At 50.5% G+C, this 19,621-nt stretch overlaps 1 protein-coding gene across 1 annotated transcript in view; it reads right to left on the bottom strand.

The window, feature by feature from the left end:
* LOC119172763 (ammonium transporter Rh type A) overlaps positions 1 to 19,621 on the bottom strand; it is a 58,719-nt gene that overhangs the window by 23,138 nt on the left and 15,960 nt on the right. The gene's annotated exons all lie outside the window — the stretch shown is intronic.

Here is a 19,621-nt window from a genome sequence, read left to right as displayed (position 1 = left end):
CGGACGCTCACTGTCAATCGACACGATCTGCCCTTCCCTGCAGTCCATCACGTCTTTCTCGAGACACTACCTCAGCAACGTGAACAGCCCTCTCTGTTTATTCTCAACGTGTACAACCCCCCTCGCTCCACTGAAGACGCGTCTCTCCTAGCCTTGCTCCGTGCCGCTGCAGCGAAAGCAGCCAAATCACCCCTTCTTATTCTCGGCGACTTCAACGTCAAGCATCCGGACTGGGGTTACTCGAAGGCAGATGGCCCCGGAAGGAGGCTGTGGCAGCTCGCTCACGATCTCAACCTTTCCCTGCTCACCGACCCCACGCAACCAACGCGCATCGGCAACAGTGTGTGCCGCGATACCACCCCGGACCTCAGCTTCTGCCGCAGCGTGCCCGACGCGCGCTGGTATAACACGCATCAGCCCCTCGGCAGTGACCACTATGTCCTCACCATTCAAGTTCTCACCTCCCCCAGCAAGCCGCGCCCACACACGGCCCGCTATACAGACTGGGACGCTTTCCGAGAACGCCGGTTGCACTCCGCCACTTCCAACATCGAGGACCTCTCGACGTGGACCGACCAGCTGCTAGCGGACCTCGACGCAGTCACCGCCTCGATCCCCACCACGAAGGACTATCCGGCAACTGACGCCCGTCTTGCCCACCTGTGGGCCGCCCGCACCGGCCTTTGCAACCGTTGGCAGAAGCAACGTCACAACCGTCGCTTACGCCGCCGCATTGCGCACCTCGATCGTACGATCGAGCAACACACCACCGCGCTCGCCCGCCAACAGTGGGAGCAGCTCTGCTCGGGTCTCTCTGGTCAGTTGGGCTGCAAACAGTCCTGGCATCTCCTCCGCCACCTCCTCGACCCTGCTTCTGCCAAGTCGGTCGCTCGGCAGCAGTTACAACGAGTGGTCCGGGCTTACCCCGGCGACACTCCGTCGCTGATGGCAGACCTGTCCGCCAAATACCTTCAGCTTCTGCCTCCTGGCACACCTCCTCCCCCTCTCGCGTCCTACTCTGGGGCCCCCAACCCAGTACTGGACGCCGATATCACGGAAGCGGAGGTCTACGCGGCATTACAGAAGCTCCGCACCACTTCCGCCCCCGGCCCAGATCGCATCCCCAACAAGCTCCTCCGAAACCTCGACGCCCCTTCGGCTGCTACCCTCACTTCGTTCCTCAACGAGTGCTGGCGCTCCGGCAACCTCCCCCAATCATGGAAACACGCTCGCGTGGCTTTCATCCCCAAGCCGGGCAAGAAACTCACAATCGAGAATCTCAGGCCCATTTCACTCACCTCGTGCGTCGGCAAGCTTCTAGAACATGTCGTTCTCGCTCGCTTGCAAACGTACACGGACGCACACCATCTCCTTCCCCACACCATGCTTGGTTTCCGCCCCCACCTATCCACGCAAGATGTCCTCTTACAACTCCACCATGATCTCCTCGACCCACCCACATTTTCAGACACAAAGGCTCTCCTTAGCCTGGACCTTCACAAGGCGTTCGACCACGTCTCCCATTCGGCTATCCTTGCCGAACTCGCAGCCCTCAATCCCGGCACCCGCACCTACAACTACATTCGCGCGTTCCTCACCGCCCGCACGGCCGAAATCATCATAGGGGACCTCCCGTCTCCCACGTACGAGCTTGGCCCTCGTGGCACCCCTCAGGGCGCCGTCTTGTCGCCTTTTCTATTCAATCTTGTCCTCCGCTCGCTTCCTGGCAAGCTGGACCGTATCCCCGGTCTTAAACACACCCTGTACGCGGACGATATTGCTCTCTGGGTCACGTCGGGCTCTGACGGCCATATCGAGCAGACGTTGCAACGCGCAACCGACGTCGTCACGTCCCACGTGCACGCGGCCGGTCTTACTTGCTCAGCGGCCAAATCGGCCCTTCTTCTCATGCGGCCTCCCGACCGGCGTCGCTACAAAACTCCCCACCCCACCATCACGGTTCATGCCAACTCTACTCCTGTCCCCGTCGTTTCGCATCTCCGCGTGCTCGGGCTGATCCTACAGTCCAACCGCCATAATACACACACCATAGACAAGCTCTCGCTCTCGGTGCAGCAGACCGCACGTATGCTCGCCCGTGTCCGTGCGCGGCGTGAGGGCATGCGAGAACACGATCTACTTCGCCTTGTCGACGCGTTCGTCGTTTCCCGCCTCACGTACGGCCTTCCTTATACACGTCTCCTAAAATCGGAACGCGATAAAATTGACGTCCTCATCCGCCGGGCATACAAGACTGCCCTCGGCCTTCCCCCCAACACGTCCACCGATCGTCTTCTCCGTTTGGGTGTACACAATACGCTCGACGAGTTGATTGAGGCTCACCGCTCCGCTCAAGTGCAACGCCTTTACCGTTCGCCGACCGGTCGCCACATCCTTTCCTCCATCGGCCACGACACCTCCTCCCACCCTCCGGATCTGGTCTCATTACCCCATGCTATTCGAGCGGCGTTCTACATCAAGCCGCTACCTAAGAATATGCTGGCGGGCCACCACGACGCTCGCCGCCAAGCCCGTGCCGCCATGCTTCAAGCAAAGTACGCCGACCACCCGGCCGTCGCCTACGTAGATGCGGCCCGATACAATGCACGCAGGGACGCCTTCGTAGTCGTTTCCGTGTCGCCCTCCTCAGCTCCTTTGGGGCCGACCATCACGGCTGGCACCGTCAGAACGCCTTACGCCGTCGAGGCGGAGGAAGTGGCCATTGCTTTGGCCGCGACCTCGGCTGACGCAAGCGTCATAATCAGCGACTCGAAACAAGCCATCTCGAATTTCGCGCGAGGTCTCGTCTCGCCTACCACCTTACGGCTACTTCGGCCCCTACTGCAGCAAGATGAGCAGTGCCGCATAGAACTGATCTGGGTCCCCGCCCACTCGGGCCACCCCGGCAACGAGACAGCTCACCAACGCGCTCGAGGATTCGTCGACCGAGCGGTGGGCCACTCAGAGTCGGACGCCCTGGTGCCGGAGCCCCTGGTCACCTACCACGACATCACTCAGCATTATCGCCTCGAGCGATATTTCTATTCACATCCTCACAGCAGCCTTCCCAAGCGGTCCGAGATCGCCTGGCGTCGCCTACAGACCCGCACCTTCCCGTGCCCCCTCGTGTTTTCATACATGCACCCAGGTGCCATCGATCCACGCTGCTGCCTGTGCGGCAACGTTGCCTCGTTGAACCACATCCTCTGGGGCTGCCCGGAGGATCCCCCGCCCGCCGACCTCCTTTGCTCACCCCCCACCGAGGGACAATGGGAGGCCCTTCTCTCCAGCAACGACATAGACATCCAGACACGGGTCCTGAAACGAGCGGAAGAAGTCATCGAGAAGCACAGCCTGGCAGCCTTCGTGGCTTAGCCTCCTTTACCCCTCACCCCTTCGACTAATAAAGTTGTTACTCACTGAATGTCCACTTTGAAACACCAGTATGGTGGCATAACACAAGTGCACAGAGAACTTCACATTTTAAATGCGAAGCATTCCTTAACGTTTTTCGGCGACTTTGAGCGCATCTATCTATCTATCTATCTATCTATCTATCTATCTATAGATCTATCTATCTATCTATCTAGCCGCCTACGACTTTTAGCTCTTCTGGCCATTTCGAGAATCGTATCTATACCAAACGTGTTATGGCATGACATGACTGTATGAAGAACATTTGTGACTAGTCATAACATGAAAATCATGACATGTATGCCATGAATGTCATGATATACAACTCATGGTCCTGAAGCTCTTGCGGTGGTTTCATTCATATGACATGTTGCAAAGCTGGTGTGGTATGGCATGATGGCATGGCGAACACAAGCGACAGACTCTAACATGAAAATCATGGCACCCGTGTCTTGTAACAACATGACTACATGCCACGCTCATGATGCGCTGGCGGAAGTTTCGCTAGCTTCACATGTATTAATCTCGGTATTACGCGACGCGAACGGACGACATAGGTAAATGGCACATCCAAACATGATAATCACTACATACGTGTCATGTAACAACATGACTACATTCCACACTCATGATGCACTCACGGCCGTTTTGCTAGCTTCACAGATACCGAATTTGGTATTAGTTGATGTCAATTGATGACGAAGGTATTTGACTGGTGCAAACATAATAATCATGAGACGCGTGTCGTGTGAGAACATGACTGCATGTCACAGTCAAGACACCAATAAATTTCGACGTGACGCGCGGTGCGCGTACTCGCCGGCATTCGTTTCGTCGCGTCACGCCGGCGTTGCCTTGCCAAGCGCCGGTCCTGCCATGTACTCGCAGGCGCGCGAAGCGCTGCGTTGCTTTGACGCATGCGCGTTGCAGCGCGTCCGGCGTCCCTCCATCACGAAAAGAGGGAAACGCAGTGTTGTCTGGATAACGCATCGACGCGAAATGCAGCATGCCGAATTTCGCGCTAGTTGCCGTCGGGCCGCGCCGACGGACGCTGGTCGCGCTGGTCGCGCCTGGCCTCAGACTATAGAGTGCTCGCGTTTCAGTAACGTTGCGTCGCTGTGCCCAGCGTGCACGCGCGTCAACGCTACATCGGAGTATATTGGGCCCTTCATGATGTGCTAGCAGCCGTTTCGCTAGCTCCACATATACCAAAGTTGGTGCTACGTGACATCAATGAATGACGAAATATATTGTAACGTGGAGAGGGCGTCTGAAAAATACCTTTACTTTTGGTAAACAGGCAGGCATACAATATGGAGCCCAGTCAGCACGAGCTCGCCCTAAACATCGTCCTCTTTCCTACGATGTTCATTTGTGGCACCCCGTTGCATCACCCCCGACGGCGAAGGCACCGTCTTGGTGCTTGGTTGGTCCGTGTAATATCGCTTCAGCCGTGCGACGCGAACAACGTTAGAACATGATCGCGCGCTGGTGGCGTTGAAAGGTTCCATTTCTTATGTCCCGTCGGTGACTTGGCGCACCACACGGTACGGACCCGAGTATGGTGAGGTCAGCTTTTCGCACAGGCCAAATCGCCGCGACGGCGTCCAGAGAAGGACTGTGTCATCTTGACTGAAGTGGACATGTCGATGGCACGCGTCGTAGACCTGTCGTTGTCGTTCCTGCAAATCGCTCAGACGCCGGCGAGATATCTCACGTGCCTCTAGAGCTCTAGAGATCAAATCGCGGGCATATTCTGACGTGTGGCTAACGGCAGGAAGGATCGTGTCAAAAGGCAACGTAGCTTCTCGTCCGTACAGGAGGAAAAAATGGCAGCATATCCACGGAGTGAATGATGGAAAGTGGGGCGAAGAATTCGTCCATCCATTCGTTCTTGCTTCCGTCCGTGCATGCGTCCGTCAGTGTGACCGTCCATGCGTCCATCCACCCGTCCGTGCGTACGTCTGTTCGTGCGTCCGTCCCTGCATTCGTCTATGCAGCCGCCCCTGCGTCCGCTCATGCGTTCATCCATGCATCTGTCTATGTGTCCGTTCGTTCGTCTATTCAACGCTCCAAGTACCACCATCTCGCATCTTTTCATCATGTATTCCCCATATAGAAGCACCGCCATCCAGCGCACATTCCAAGGACTATACGAGAGGTGGCACACGCACACTTTCTTACGGCTTGCGCTTTGGGTCCACTTCCCACCTTTAACCACCTAGAGTTCATAGTATATACTAGTTCACTCTAGTCATGGCACTGCGGCCGAACGCTCGCTAAACCTTTCGAAAACCAAGGAGGTTACGCCCAGCGAGTATGACGTAGCAAACTTTTTCAGTCAGATAGTGCTCAATGTACATGCAAATGGCTGCTAATGTAAAATTAGAGGCGGAGATTAAGGCTTTTACTTTCTTGCGGCTTGCGCTTCGTAGCTACTTCCCATTTTTAACCACCTCGAGTTCATTCATGGTATATACAATTTAATTGTAGTCATGGCACTGCGGCTCAACGCTCGCTAAACATTTCTAAAGCTAAGGAGGTTACACCCAGCGAGTATAACGTAGCAACCCTTTCTTGTCAGATAGTGCTCAGTGTACATGCCAATGGCTGCTAATGGTGATCGCAGCCTGCGCGTTAACTAAAAGTCGAATGCCCCTGTCTCTCATTCCCCATTATCAGCCATTGACATGCACATTGAGCACTATTTTTATTGTTCAACAACGCACAGAAGAAGTCTCTCACCGGCACCACCTTGAAGGTCAAAATGTTATACTTGTTACATACTACGGGGGACGAACGGGTGCCGCTATAAAAAGCTTCGCCCCTAAAATGGCGAGAAACCTGCAGTGTCATGCCGAGACGTATTATAGGCAAATGTTACAAATGGAAGGGCGGAGTCCCAGTCACGGTGGTCGGTAGAAACGTACATAGCGAGCATGCCCGTAATTGTTCTATTTATCCACTCTGTGAGCTCGTTGGTTTGAGGATAATACGCCGTTGTGAACTTGTGCTTTGTAGCGCAACAGTGTAATAAGTCTTGGATAACTTGTGGTAAAAAGTAGCGACCCTGATCGGTAAGCAGTTGCCGAGGAGCGCCGTGGTGTAATATGACGTCTTCTAGAAGAAAGTCAGCGACGTCGGTCGCACAACTGGTAGAAAGGGCCCGCGTGATGGCATACCGAGTGCCGACTGCTATCCACTTGTTTCCGCTGGCCGATAAAGGAAACGAGCCTAGTAAGTCAACACCTTCCCTATAAAATGGTTCGAATGGAATCTGAATGGGCTGAAGGCTTCCCGCTGGAAGGGTTGCTGGTTTTTTGCGGTGTTGACAGGATTTGCATGAGGTGACGTAACGGCAGACGGATCGGTAAATACCGGCCCAAAATAAGCGACGTCGAACGCGGTCATAAGTTCTTGAAACTCCCAGGTGACCAGCTGTCGGAATATCATGCAGCTCTGCGAGGACAGTCTGACGCATATGTTGTGGTATGACCAACAGCAGCTCAGGTCCATCAGAATGCATGCTGGAGCAATATAAGACGCCATCTTGAAGCAAGAAAATACGGAGAGACGGAGGAGTTGTGGGACCACTAAGCCGAAGGATTATATCTCTGAGGTGAGGATCACGGCGTTGCTGATCTCCGATGTTGCTAAACGCGGAAAGTGCCAAAACGCAAGCAGACTCATCGCTCTCAGAAAGGTCTGCTGGGTCTACTGGATGACGCGACAAGCATTCAGCATCCTCATGGTGGTGACCTGAATTGTATACAACCATGTTGGAATATTCCTGTAGCCATAGAGCCCACCGGCCGAGACGTCCACTAGGATCTTTCAAAGACGACAACCAGCATAAGGCGTGGTGATCAGTGACAACCGTGAACGGGCGTTCATACAAATACGGCCGAAATTTAGCCACTGCCCAGACGAGCGCGAGACATTCGCGTTCTGTGATGGAGTAATTTCGCTCTGCTGGCGATAAAACACGGCTAGCGTATGCAATAACGCGCTCGCAGCCATGCTGTTGTTGTGCCAAAACGGCTCCGATTCCGTGGCCACTGGCATCGGTACGCACTTCCGTTGGAGCGCATATATCACAGTGGCCTAGAATCGGTGGCGTCGTAAGTCTACTCGTCAGTTCAACGAATGCTCTGGCTTGTTCAGGTCCCCACACAAAAGTCACATTTTTTGAGTAGTTCCGTGAGCGGGCGTGCGATGTCAGCGAAATTCCGCACAAATCTACGAAAGTAAGAACGAAGGACCACAAAGCTTCGAACGTCGTTCGTAGAGGTCGGCACAGAGAAATCCTTGACGGCGCGGATTTTCTCAGGATCGGGACGAACACCAGAAGAGTCAACAAGGTGTCCAAGGACTGTGAGCTGCCGGCGGCCGAAGTGACATTTCGACGAGTTTAGTTGGAGCCCTGCTTTGCGGAAAACCGAAAGAATTGTTGAGAAACGCTCGAGGTGAGTTTCGAAAGTTGGCGAAAAAACAGTGACGTCATCAAGGTAGCATAAGCAGATGAACCATTTGAAACCGTGAAGAACAGCGTCCATCATTCGTTCGAATGTAGCCGGGGCATTGCATAACCCGAACGGCATTACTTTGAACTGATAGAGCCCGTCAGGAGTTATAAATGTCGTATTTTCACGGTCCAGATCATCAAATAATATCTGCCAGTACCCGGAACGAAGGTCGATGGAAGAGAAATAATTTGCGCCACTAAGGCAGTCAAGAGCGTCGTCTATCCGCGGCAGAGGATACACGTCTTTTTTTGCAACTTTGTTAAGATTTCTGTAGTCGACACAGAAGCGCCAGCTGTTATCCTTCTTTCTCACGAGCACAACGGGCGAAGCCCAAGGATTTGAAGAAGGTTCAATGATGTCTCGGGCAAGCATCTTGTCGACTCCTTGCTGGATCACGTGGCGCTCGGTGGAGGAAACCCGATAGGGTCACCGGTGTACTGGATTTGCATCACCGGTGTTGATCCGATGCTTTACGACGGTCGTCTGACCTAGGCGTTGGTCGCAGAAATCAAAGACGTCTTGATACGACGCAAGAAGGCCACGAAGCGCAGACACATGCTCGGCCGGGATATCAGAGGCAATCATTCCAGTTATGCAGTCTAGTGTACTGCCCGACTGAATACTGGCAGATGACGGTGTATCCTCTGTTAAGGCCGATATGTGGTAGTCGCCGGCCGGGGCAACGGTTGCAAGGGATATCCCTCGTGGCAGCACTTCATTACAAAGTCCAAAGTTCACAATTGGGAGACATGCCACGTTGTCCTTCATTGTGATGATGGTGTGGGGGAACGCAACATTGAGCAAACTGAGCGACTGTAGGATTAGGTGAAAGGACATAATCGCCGTCAGCCACAGGTGGATCAGAAGAGACGTCGATATACGTCACAGTTCGACAAGATAGGCGAACAAAGTCGGCGGAGCATAGCTTTGGCGGCGCAGGATCCGGAGGGTCAACGGCGTGTGGTAGGACGAGCTGAACAACACCAGCAGAACAGTCCATTAGGGTGGAATGCTCCGACAGAAAATCGAGTCCCAAAATGATGTCATGTGGGCAGTGGTCCAGTACGTAAAACAGAATAGTGGTATGACGTCCAGCAACAGTGACACGGGCGGCACACATCCCAGTGACCGCTGGTGTTGCGTTGCATCATCAGCTACTCGGACAACAGTGATCGGAGCAGGAGTGAGCACTTTCTTGAGTCGAGCACAAAGGCTGGAGTTCATGACTGATATGTGAGCGCCGGTGTCAATGAGTGCTGCCACAGAAGTACCGTCAACATTTACTTTAATCAAGTTGTTGTGTCCGGGTATCGTGTGTAGAGGAATCTCGGGTCGGGTCGTCGAAGCAGGCTCACCTCTAGACGCTGCGCCCGTCAGTTTTCCGAGGACTGGTGGTAGGAGGGTGAGGGGGAGCAACGTCGATTTGTTGAGCGGGGCATGCGTCCAGAGGGCGACGGGGAGCGGCTTGGTTGAGGGGGGGGGGGGCTGGATGGCAAAGCATCATCTTGTGCAGTGTAGATCGGCATCCGAGAGCCAGCAGGTGGGCGTCGGGTGTTGGCATAATGCGACCATGGCTGCCAACCCCAGGAAGTGCGGCAATGACGTGAAATATGGCCGACTCGTCCACAGTTGAAGCAGATCGGCCTGTCATCGGAAGTTCGCCATTCTGCCGGGTTCCGGTAACGTGGGCGGTTGTTCGGTCCGCGGGACATATTAGGTGTACTGGGCAGTCGGTAGTCAGGTCGGTTAACGGGGCATAGCGTCTGAAGTCCGGCGTTGGCCAGTTTCTGGCGTACGACACTCTTGATCAAAGAAATTGTGGCGCGAGAGTCGTCGGGGGCCTGGACTTGGTCAGACAGGGGAGATGCTGCCTTGATTTCGTGGCTCACGATGCGCACGATATTGTCGGAAGCAGCAGGGGCTGGTGGCAAACGGGCGTCCTCGCAGGTAGGTGTTGCAGCCGGGTTGGGAAGACGCGAAAAGAGCGGAGTGATACGGCGACTTTTCGCGTCTTCGAAGCGTCGGCATTCATTAATAACGTCGTCTACGGTCAATGAGCTTCGAAATACGAGGAGATTGAAGGCGTCATCGGTGATTCCTTTGAGGATGTGCGTGACCTTTTCAGATTCCGGCATCTTGTCATCAACCTTCCGGCAGAGGGCGAGCACATGTTGTATGTATGTAACGTATGACTCGGTGCAGGACTGGAGCCGGCACGCTAGTTCTTTTGCGCAGCACGACGATGCCCGATGGGCTTGCCGAAGAGATCGATGAGTTTCTGCTTACAGATGTCCCAACTCGTGATATCTTCCTCGTGGTTGGAAAACCAAACTTTAGCTGTACCATCGAGGTAGAAAATATTATTGGCCACCATGAGCGTCGGATCTCAGTTGTACAGAGCGCTCACCCTTTCGTACAGCAGAAGCCATTCCTCCACGTCAGTACTGTCACTGCCCGAAAAAGTTCCTGGGTCACGCGGTTGAGTCAGGACGACGGTGCAGTTAGTAGCAGCTGGATGCGGTGCTGTTGGTTGCTGAGTAGTTGGACGAAGCACGGTTGGGGTAGTCTCCGAAGAATCCTCGTTCTCGTCTTGATCAGGCATCGCACAGGCAGCCAAGGAACGTCCGCTGCGTAGAATCGCCGTGGTGTTGACTGTGGTAAGACCCGGCACCTCCACCAAAATGTGACGGGGAGAAGGCGTCTGAAAAATACGTTTACTTTTGGTAAACAGGCAGGCATACAATATGGAGACCAGTCAGCACGAGTTCGCCCTAAACATCGTCCTCTTTCCTACATTGTTCATTTGTGGCACCCCGTAGCAATATGACCGGTGCAAACATGGTAATCCTGACACGCGTGTCGAGTAAGAACATGACAACATACCACGCTCACAGCGTGTTCGTAGCCGTTTCGCTGGCTCCACATATAGTAAATTTGGTATCACGTGGCGTGCATAGATGAGGAAGGTGAACGACACATCCAAACATGATAATCATGACATGGAAGTCATGCACGGCATCATTTAGCTCCACCTCCTAACGTTGTGGTGACTTCAAAGTGACATATGAACATTTCTCATTCGTGCTTCGCATATCAACGATTCCCACTATACGTAGAATCAGCCTTTTTTTTAGGGTCTAGTGGCTAAGGTACTCGGCTGCTGACCCGCAGGGCGCGGGTTCAAATCCCGGCTGCGGCGGCTGCATTTCCGATGGAGGCGGAAATGTTGTAGGCCCGTGTGCTCAGATTTGGGTGCACGTTAAAGAACCCCAGGTGGTCTGAATTTCCGGAGCCCTCCACTACGGCGTCTCTCATAATCATATAGTGGTTTTGGGACGTTAAACCCCACATATCAATCAAAATCAGCCTTTTTTAGGGGCGAAGCTCCTTATAGCGGCACCCGTTCGTCCCTCGTAGTCGTAGTAGTAGTGCGTAACTACTACTACGACTTTACACTTTGACCTCCAAGGTGGTGCCGGTGGGAGAATTCTTCTGTGCGTTGTTAAACAATAACAAATTCGCAGCGTGCGCGTTAACTAAAAGCCGAATTCTCCTGTCTCTCATTCCCCATTAGCAGCCATTGGCATGTACATTGAGCACTATCTGACAAGAAAGGGTTGCTACGTTATACTCGCTGGGTGTAACCTCCTTCGTTTTAGAAAGGTTTAGCGAGCGTTGAGCCACAGTGCCATGAATACAGTGAAGTAGTATATATCATGAAGTCGAGGTGGTTAAAGGTGGGAAGTAGACACGAAGCGCAAGCCGTAAGAAAGTGTGCGTGTGCCACTTCTCGTTTAGTCCTTGGAATGTCCGCTGGATGGTGGTGCTTCTGTATCAGAAATATATTATGAAAAGATGCGAGATGGCGGTACTTGGAGTGTTGAATAGATGGACGAACGAACACACAGATACATAAACGGACTCACGGATGGCTGCACCGACGGATGGACGCACGGACGGACGCAGGGGCGGATGCATGAACGAACGCAGGGACGGACGCACAGATGGACGTGCGGACGCACGAAGATACGCACGCACGGACGGCGAATGGAGGCGCGGACGGTCACACCGACGGACGCATGGACGGACGGAAGCAAGAACGAATGGACGGACGGATGCTTTGCCCCGCTCTCCGTCATTCACTCCGTGGATATGCTGCCTTTGTGTGTGTGTGTGTGTGTGTGTGTGTGTGTGTGTGTGTGTGTGTGTGTGTGTGTGTGTGTGTGTGTGTGTGTGTGTGTGTGGCGCTTCTCCAAACAGCTTACCGTGGAATCGTCTGCCGGTGCACCTGCCCTTCTCTTGCGAAAGACATTCACGCTAGCTACTTTCCACACAAACAACAAGTATTGTTTGTCCCTTAATATAAGCACTATGCACATTTTTAGTTAAAGGTTAATTGTAACTGCTCATACTATAATGTATGGCTGAGCGACGATGTCAAGATGCCGAGCAAAGTTTATTGGGACGTTCCAGCTCCCGAAATGAAACTGGCAACAAAATGGTTGGTCTGCATCATGACGGGGCTGAAAAACACTTGTCTTCAGCGCTACTCTTCAATAGATGTATTTCACCCCGCACTGACTTGTTACAGGGACGGCTCTCCCATAGTAGAGTACCTGGTACTCTCAGTCGTTACCCGCTTTTTCTAACCCCCCCACTCTTCTGCGCAATCATCATGCTTTCTACGACGGGACTGGGCGGGTATTGGCTTTCGACTACGTCCTATCATCTTTCAAGCTGCGTGTTTTGTGTATTCATGGGCCAGCTCAGGCAGCGAGGTCTAATGATTTTTTCCGTGACTTTGACGTGTATTTTCTAACGGTCGTCATGTCATATTCACTGGAGACTTTAATTGCGCATTAGACACGCGAGCTGACGTGCAAGGTCCAGGATGGGGTCACTCTGATTGGAACGCGCGAGAGCTGCGTCGCCTAGTGCAACATTTCTCTTTGATAGATACGCACAGACTAGTGCAAGGACCACAGTATGCCTGGACTTGGCGGCCTAGCACGTCGTCTAGTCGTTTGGATCGTTTCTATGTGCCGAGCGCGCTAGCTTCTTGTAGTAACATGTAGTAACATTACCATCATCGCCTGTTTATATATCAGACCACCGACCAGTGACGCTCGAGGCTCACTTTCCCTTTTCATCATCAGTGAAACCTTGGCGTCTTGACATCCGCATTCTGCACGACGCGCGTACACGCCCCAGTTTATCTAGAATCTTGCGCGTCTCTCTTTTCGGATGCGGTCCGGAGGTGTGGGACGCGCTCAAGACACAGTGGCGTTTACACTGCTCAGTAGCAGGGCGGGCCCTTAGACGCCGTACGTCCGAAGAACTAGCGGACACTGCCACAAAGCTGCGTATTGCTCTTCGAGTTGATCGACTAACTCCCTTGATGCGCGCATGGCAGCGAGAGTTAAGGGGTCGTTTTCAACGCATCATTGCAGCTTCGTCATTGACGGCGGCTGCTTGGCTTTGCAGACGTAATCTGTGTGCTCACCCTGAGGTTCTACGCTTTGCGAAAAGCTCGCTTCTCAACCCGTCGAGTCGACTAGAAACTCCGGCGGCCAGATTATTACACACTGCGTTGCCGCCAACACGTGATCAATCAGTTTTCCTAGCTCACTTTGCCAACATGGCTCTTACGACAATGTCACCACATCGCGGTACCACCGAGACAGCCACAATGTTAAGTAGGCTCCGTCAAACTTAATCTGAAGTAGTTGAACAACTGTGCACAAGTCGGTCAGCTGACGAAGTGAAAGAGGCACTGTCTTCCATGAAGCGTGGCTCGGCCCCCGGGCCGGATGGGTTGCCTGTTGAGTTTTATTTAACGTTTTGGGACGACATTGGTGCTTTTTTCAACTCTGTTATTTGCCGCTGTTTCGAGAACTTTGATTTTCCTGATAGCTTTCGCGATGGTCGAATTGTTTTAATACCTAAACATGACCCATCGTCAGTTCGCCAAGAGGAGTGGCGACTAATAACGCTCCTCAACGTTGATTATAAAACTTGCGCGACAGTTATCACTCGGCGTTTGAGAAGCCTGATGCCCTCCTTAATAGGTCATCATCAGGCGTGCTCTATTCCTGGAAGAGAAATCCACAGTCTCTCCTTTGTTACGCGCGATATAGTTGCATACACGTTAACAAGATCAGCTTGGGGACTCTTGGTTTCACTTGACCAGGAAAAGGCATTCGATCGCCTCGAACATAGCTTTATATTTAGCGTAATGGCAGCATTTGGCTTCTCACAAAACTTCGTTGAGCTTCTCAGAAACGCATACCAAAATATACGCAGCACGTTGTTTCTTGATGGTTTAGAGAGTGCGCCATTTCCGGTTACCCGTGGGGTTCGCCAGGGCTGTCCTTTATCCCCCGCACTTTTTGTACTCAGCATCGAACCATTCCTTCAATCACTAATCGCTGATCCTTACGTTAGAGGCCTTCCTTTTCCAGGTAGTGGTACCGTGACAGTGACAGCATTTGCTGATGACATCACGTTGTATTTGAAGAATGAGGACAGTTTATCCCGTAGCCTACGACTTTTTACTACGTATGGCACGATTTCAGGTGCTGTGTTAAATTTTTCCAAATGTCGATACTTATTCATTGGTTCCCCAGACGCCTGTCTAAGTTCCTTTTTCGGTCTTCAAAAAGCGACTCTATTCGCAATCTCGGGCTTGATTATACTTGCTACGGCTTATCAGCCTCCTTGTGGAATTCAGTAGTCGAAGATGTAAAACGATACGTCCGGGAAGCACAAGAGTATGATTTACCGATGCTCGAAAGAAGGTATTTAGCACAGACGGTGTTTTGCGGCCATGCATGGTATAATCTCATGTCTTACAGCCCCCATTACGAATCACCAGGTCATTGCAATCCCTCATTGGCTCTTTTTTCTGGTCAGGTGGAAGAGAGCTGGTTTGCCGAGCAGCTCTTGGGCAACCGAGAAACTGCGGTGGATTCGCATTCCCATCCGTCTCTGTTCGCTGCCGGCTGCTTGCCCTACGATTCTTACTTGGGTTGTTGCACGGTGATCAGTGCCCCGCACGTGATCTTGCCTGCTATTTCTTAGGCACCAAGTTACGCTATTTACTACCAGATGCACGGCTTAATTCTGCACCGCAAACACTTAACTTGCCTGCATTTTACTCAACGGCAGTAGCATTTTATCGACACGCGCAGCAGGTTTGTCCCGATGTGGACATTCTTGAAAGCCGCATTGTAGATACAACGGCGGCTCTTCTGCTTCCTCTGGTTTCTCCAGCCCGTCTAGCACAATCAAGACATGTCTCGTGGAGCGCGATAACGGCATCGTTTTTGCCTGGTCACCTCCGTGACTTTATGTGGCGTCTTGGATGGAGAGTACTCCCAACACGGGACAGACTGGAGAGGGGGGGCATGGTCCCATCTTCCACTTGTCCTAACTGCCCGTTACAGGAGTCTAACCAGCATATGCTGCAGCAATGTGTCATTGCAAAGGTGTTTTGGAAGTCAGTCAACACTAGTTTTCGTGGCCTAGTTGTTAATCGCTTTGTAACATCTGGTCGCTGCTCGCGTAGTCGCTTTGCACGCCTTCTAATAGCTGCGGGAGCTTTTTGTTTATGGCGTAATAGGTGCGAAGCTTTTGCGGCAGGTCATCGTCGTCGTGCTCTTTTTCCGATTCTGGAACGCCTCTACTCTGAACTCTTATCGTATCTGTCGGAGGTATTGTTCTTCCTTGGGGAGGAAGAATTTCTGCGACAATGGTCGTGCCGCTTTCTGTCCGTAGTTGACAGACGCGTTCGATTAGTCTTCCACCTGGCCCGGTTCCTATAGCCAGGTCACCTGTCAATGTCTGATTGGTGCATGTAATCAGTATGTGTTTACTATTTTTATGTGTTTGTGTATGTCCCATATGGGTGTGAGCTCTTCTGTATATGCACTTCATTCTAACGCTGTAAGTTATGTACCTTTTATGAATATTGATACCTGCTGTACATATTTTCTAACATCTTCACCAAGTCTTGTAAATTATGTACATATATCATCATGTACATTGTCCATATTGTGATTAGTGCATTTATGTAGTGTATGTATAGTTATTAGTACAATGGGCTATGGACATCCTACGGACTTGGACACTTTTGTTTAAATGTGTAATGTATGTTGTGCTTTGTCTTTTGTTTGTTATTGTGCCTGTTATACAGACGCTTGTCCCTTAGGATTGTTGCGTCCCATGAGAGAATAAACTTTTTCTAAACAGAGTGCCAGCAAGGGACGGCTTTATGCTCTCCCATAGTAGAGTACGCAGTACTCTAAATCGGTAGCCAATTTTTGTAAACGCACATCAGCTTCGCTTCTTTTAGCGGGACGGCTCAGTGCTCTCCAATAGTTGTCACAGAACACCTATACACTACCATTTAGAGTAGGGAAACTGTACCTTTGACAGTGCAACGAAGATAAGGGTAGCGGTGGCGTGAACTAACTTATCCGACCTAGAGACGGCGTTGGTAGGCCTATCATCATCATTGCGCTAGGGCAATATGGCGGTTGCTTTGGTAGCGGGTGCGGGGGTAGAGTGTACTAGAAGCCTTTGGTTCTAGTAAACTCTAGCGGGGGGTCGCGGTGCACGCCCGCAGGTTTATGGGCGTTTATTTACTGCTATTGCATGGTGGTATTCGCGCCCATGGCGCCCTAACGTTACTATAAATATTTCCGCTAAGCCGCCAGGTGACCGAGAGGCCTCAACTGGCAAAAAACACGCCAAGCAAGTAAGCTTACATTGTTTATTGATAATCATAAATGCAGCAACACACATGTAAAAGAGGAATACTGTATCTCACACAGTTGAACAATACATGGAAAAAAAAACGTGATAGCCATCTGTTCAATAAAATTACCCGCTGAAATTATGCAACTTTGTCTCTTGGCTCGTTCAGTCAGACAACAATATTTACACTGGACACCTCTTGCACAGTACTTGGTACTGTGCTGCCCATTGCCTTTCTGACCACACATGCTCTCAAAAAGAAATGCAGTGTCCGTACGATTACCTTGAGCCGCAATATGATACTTGACAACGCATTGGCGAAAAGCACATCACGTTGAATAAAAAGAAATGACCCCACACTATTGTGCTAGATATCCCTGCATATAACATTGTTCTCGATATTGTGTTTAAAATGTGTATTCTTACCTGCGCGTCTGATCTTTTTACGACTAACTAGATCAACTTCCAGTTGTGGTAAGCAAGTGCATTCTGGAAAAACACCATTTACAGGATTATGTTGGAAAGTAAACTTGGTTTGCGTTTCAAAAGAAGTAAAGTGGTTGCAGTGACAGGCACTTTAATTGAGCAACAGTTGGCGAATAATGAAAGCCTGCGTCAAACATCTCAGCAAGTCAACATTCTTGAGAAATTCTTCAAGGATGACAAGGTAAGAGAACTAGCTACCCTTGCCCTTCCTCGCCTACTGTAGATCAGCTGACACACGAGATAGAGAATGCCTGTTGGTGCTCCCAAAAGCACTCATTCGTAAAAAAGAAATTATGCACCGGTAGATAGCACTCGCAATACACTGCACATGACATATACGCATACAATAGGGAAATATGGAACATTAGTAACACTCGACAGTTGAGAAGCGCTGGAAGTCATGGTATCAATGTTAGAAAAATAGGCAGTGAATAATCATTGCCGTCAAATCTGCATAATGAAATTTCCTACGATATCTATTCACAAAGTAAGAGCCATTTTGCAATCTTAAAGTATTTGCGCGTCAGACTGAAGGGTTATTCGCACAGAACATTCTGATACTTCTCAGCGAAAGTACTGAAGTGATTGTTCTGACTCGGTAGCCATCTGTTTGACGGGGAAAGCAGGCAACAATGTTGGCGGATATTGTTGCTCCCGCCTGTTGTGGGGTGCACATTGTATATACATTTTTGCATGCAAAAGAATCACTACCTTTTCCAATTTACGAGGCCCCGCCGCGGTGGTCTAGTGACTAAGGTACTCGGCTGCTGACCCGCAGGTCACGGGTTCGAATCTCGGCTGCAGCGGCTGCATTTCTGATGGAGGCGGAAATGTTGTAGGCCCGTGTACTCAGATTTGGGTGCACGTTAAACAACCCCAGGTGGTCAAAATTTCCGGAGCCCTCCACTACGGCGTCTCTCATAATCATATGGTGGTTTTGGGACGTTAAAACCCACATATCAATCAATCAATCCAATTTACGAGGAGTTGCACACAGTTCACGGACCAAATGTGAAGAGTGAAACAAGTGTCGGAACAAGGTATTGAGGCTTCCGAAATGGCTGCACAAATGCATACAAAAATGAGGGGAGCACCACGCCAAGCATTCAGACCAACCAAACTGTTCAAATGGACAGGATATTGCAATCGATTGAGGACTAACAGTCAGTGGTCTGTAAGAGAAAATTCCCTTTGTTGGCCTCGCTACAACTGTCACGATTGTAGCTGATATGCCCAGATATCACAAAGCTAGGTTCGAAAAATGCTTACCGACCAACTCAAACACTTAAGGACATCAACTGGGTGAGCGTTTTTGAACTGTTACCGATAAAACAGGGATGATTCATTTTCGCACACTGTTGCACAGGTGACGACGCTTTATAGTGTACGCAATTGCAGAAACAACACAGTGGTGCTACCACTCCTTTTCATAAAAACAGAAAAAAAATTAGGCAATTAGCTTACTCCAGTTAGAAAATGATGGCTACCATTTTCCAAGTCAAAAAGAGAATTTTTGTGGTTTAATTTCATAAAATGTGGGCCACACTTACAGCTGACATGTGCTGTGAAACACTCACCACAGTAATAGGTACGATAAACATTGATGACGTCATCCGGAATCGGCCTCCTACATGACAACATGCATCCTTGCAACACAATCAGAACCAATGGGAAGATCAAATATCTTGGTAGAAACACTAATTGCTCGCCCTACTGTCCTGTGCCACCACCGTGTGATTATTTCGCCTTCTTTCACTCGAAACAGTAGCTCGGGGTACGATTTGAAGACAGTGAGAAATTCAAGATCACCGTTAGCAACAGGTTCAATTACCAAGCGGCGATCTTTTATTCAGATTGACTAAAGAAACTACTGCGACGGTACGAGAAGCAGTAAAAAGTTGGCAGTGATTCTGTAGAATAGTGAAGTAGGTTTTGGCTAAACTAAGCCCACCAATAAAAACTTTTGCTCATGAATATTTACTTGCTTGGAACCAAATGGCCCTTACTTTTTCAATGACCTTCAAAGGTTTTAAGCTTTGCATTCACAGATGAAGAAATGAGTTTTCTTTGTGTGCCAATTGTGCATAGTCATCAAAGACACTGCTCAAACGATGAACAACGGGAGAAGCTGAATTCACATTTTTATTCTTCACTACTTCCTAACAGTCTGCCTCACTCTTAGCACGGGTATTATACAAAACTAGTCCCTTTGGCTACATAATTCACAGCAATATCAAAGAAATAGCTGTTAGCAGACATTCAGATTATCAACATGTACAAACACTGGCCAACTTTGATTATACTTACTGAGTCATTCAGTCATCGTTCTGTTAAAAATTAACATACCATTAAAAATGCCTTGTCATGTGTCAGGTATTTCACATAGAACAAAAAATATTACAGTAAAAAGGCGTTATTTGAACTCAGTTAAGTAAAAG

Source organism: Rhipicephalus microplus, chromosome 4, assembly GCF_043290135.1.
Source record: "Rhipicephalus microplus isolate Deutch F79 chromosome 4, USDA_Rmic, whole genome shotgun sequence".
Lineage (NCBI taxonomy): Eukaryota > Metazoa > Arthropoda > Arachnida > Ixodida > Ixodidae > Rhipicephalus > Rhipicephalus microplus.
Note: the sequence above shows the minus strand (reverse complement) of the source record. Positions and strands in the feature narration are given on the sequence as shown.